Source organism: Brienomyrus brachyistius, unplaced genomic scaffold (assembly GCF_023856365.1).
Source record: "Brienomyrus brachyistius isolate T26 unplaced genomic scaffold, BBRACH_0.4 scaffold39, whole genome shotgun sequence".
NCBI classification, from domain to species: domain Eukaryota; kingdom Metazoa; phylum Chordata; class Actinopteri; order Osteoglossiformes; family Mormyridae; genus Brienomyrus; species Brienomyrus brachyistius.
The window spans coordinates 2,297,761-2,300,455 of NW_026042314.1; the positions used below are offsets into that span (position 1 = coordinate 2,297,761).

Genomic DNA, 2,695 nt, shown 5'->3' on the forward strand with positions numbered 1-2,695 from the left:
GCAGGCTCTGCTTGTTCACCGGTACGTAGTGCAGCTTGTGGAACGGCAAAGTGACTACGTCGCCGAACGCACCGTCTATTTTAACGGTTCTGAGGAGCGGGACTACAAATTCCCCCACGTGCTGCGGTTCCACGATGTTACAGTAGACGTACATATTGTAGAATCCTGCGTGAATGTCGGCAGGGTAGGGTAAGGTCGACCCGCTACCTCCTCCTCCTAGGTTATACCAGTGACCCGGCTCAAAGCCCAGCATGTAGGCCAGAGTAGGTTTAAATTGGATCTTGTACTTCTGGTTTCCCGTTATATTAACCCTTCGCGTAATCTCGTTGTATGAGAAGGAAACTTCACTACCTAATTTTTTTAACGTAGCGTCCATCTCTGTCACAATCTGTTTCAGAGATTCATAATAGCCGACTTTAATTTTCCGAGAAAAAAGGAAAGGCCGATCCACTAAAGGATCGGCCTCTCTCTTTGCCTCCGCCTCCGTATCCCGCAATTCAAAACTATTTTCCGGGTATGTGATATTTCGCCACGTGTAACAATACATGATTTCAGCCAGCGCTACCTCGTAAGGCCCCCGTAGCTCTATAGGTCGCGATAACATCACAGTGTAATCCGAACTCTTGTTATCGGGGAAGATGGAGAGACAAGAGTTTGACGGCAGCGTGAGGTAAAAAGAGGGGCGATCCTCCATTTTTCCCCCTCTTTTCTATTAAAAAATTAAACCTGTATCAAGTCCGACCGCGGTATCCACGAATCGAACCTTGAGGGCCAACCCTGCCAATGTACTAAAATCCACTTTTTCCCCTTTCTGTCGGTCTTTGAGCCTATAACCTTCTCGACCTTGAACGTGCGTCTCGGAGATATTTTGATTTTCTGCAGCTCCGCTTCATAGAATGTCCCCTCTAGTATTTCGCCGCGCACGTCCCTCAATTTATATACCGGTGGGGATCTGGGCACACGGTCGCATATGACAAAGTACTCATCGGTGAATGTCTGCTCGTACTTTTTGTCAAATATCTGACTGTGCTTGGAGACTCTCACGGTGTCCCCTATGTTAAACTTAAAATGTGGCCGTGTGCTTTTTTTCTTCAGAGGGCCGTATAGATTATCAAATACTAGATGAGCATTATCGAGCGTGACCTCGGAAGGTTTCATTTTAATAGCGCTGTGAAATGACTGGTTGTACCCTTTTAATAGATCGTCCAACACGTCCACATATCTCCGAGTGTTTTTAGCCGTAAAGTACCTGTACATCCTTTCTTTTAACGTTCGATTAAATCTCTCTACGACGGAAGCTTTAAGTTCACTAGCCGTAGTGAAATGGGTGATTTTATGAGTTTTTAAAAGTTTCTGAAAAGTCCCATTTAAAAACTCCTTACCGGCATCCGTCTGTAGCTTGAGGGGGACGCCCCCTCGGTTAAAATAGAATCAAAGGCCTCCTTTACAGCTTCCCCAGTCTTGTTTCTTATAGCACGCGCGTAGGCTTTTTTAGAAAAAACATCAATCACCGTAAGGAGGTATTTTAACCCGTCGTTGTATTTGGCCAGCCCTTGCATGTCGCATAAATCGGCCTGCCACTGATACATGGCTCTCGGTACAAACACTCTGTTCCTAGGGAAATTCTTTTTAACCGGTTTATGTAAAGTATAACTGTCTTGCATAGACAGCCAGTCTCTGATGTCATCACTACTCACTTTTCCACCCACCCCTCTCTTCAGTCTGGAGAAACCCCCGTATGACCCCGGCTGGCTGGGGTCATAGTACGAACGGCTCAAGACGCGAGCTGTAGTCTTGGCAACAGACATGCTTCACACACAGTGAGTGGGAGAGAGCGGCGAAGTGCCGTTTTATAGCTGTCTGTGGAGGGGGGGGATGTTAACAGACTGAGTGAACATCAGTGAAATTCTGTTTTTTTTTTTTCTGTATTTAACCCATATTGTGTAGAGTTTGTGTATTATTTAATATTGTGTATTATTATTATTTTACAAAAGAGTTTAGCTGGGGTGGGGATCGAACCCACGCGGACATATGTCCATTGGATCTTAAGTCCAACGCCTTAACCACTCGGCCACCCTGCTCAACATATTTGTCTATTATTTACAAAGACACTGGTATTCAAGTTTTAATTTTTTTTTTTTATTATTATTATTATAATTTTAATTTTTTTTTTTTATTAGTATATAATTAGTGAAAGATATATATATTTAAAAAATGTTAGTATACAATTTGTGAAAGTTACATTTTAAAAATGCAGGTATACAATTTGTGAAAGATACATTTAAAAAATGCTGGTATACAATTTGTGAAAGATACATTTAAAAAAATGCTGGTATACAATTTGTGAAAGTTACATTTTTTAAGATATATTTAAAAAATACTGGTATACAATTAGTGAAAGATATATATATATTTTAAAAATGCAGGTATACAATTAGTTACACCCGTGACAGTTGTTGAGGAAGATTAGCGATGTCACATGCATTAAGGTGGATATAGTGGCTTTTTCAACGATACATGTATGCAGAGTAGAAAGCAACTGATTAACATCGATAGGCTGGTTATCATGAAATTTATAGGCAACTACATCTACTATTAAAGCGTAAAATACAAAAATGTGATTACAGTCAAATTCATTGTCGGGGATACAAGATAGACAGGCGCGTATGAGACTTTCGGGGGGTTGTCTTTCTCC

The 2,695-nt window shown here is 41.5% G+C and overlaps 1 non-coding gene across 1 annotated transcript; it reads right to left on the minus strand.

Moving 5' to 3' along the window:
• Nucleotides 1–1,998: 1,998 nt before the first annotated feature.
• On the minus strand, nucleotides 1,999–2,081 carry trnal-uaa (transfer RNA leucine (anticodon UAA)). Its single transcript has one exon. It is a non-coding gene; the product is annotated as a tRNA-Leu (tRNA).
• Between the last annotated feature and the right edge of the window lie 614 nt (nucleotides 2,082–2,695).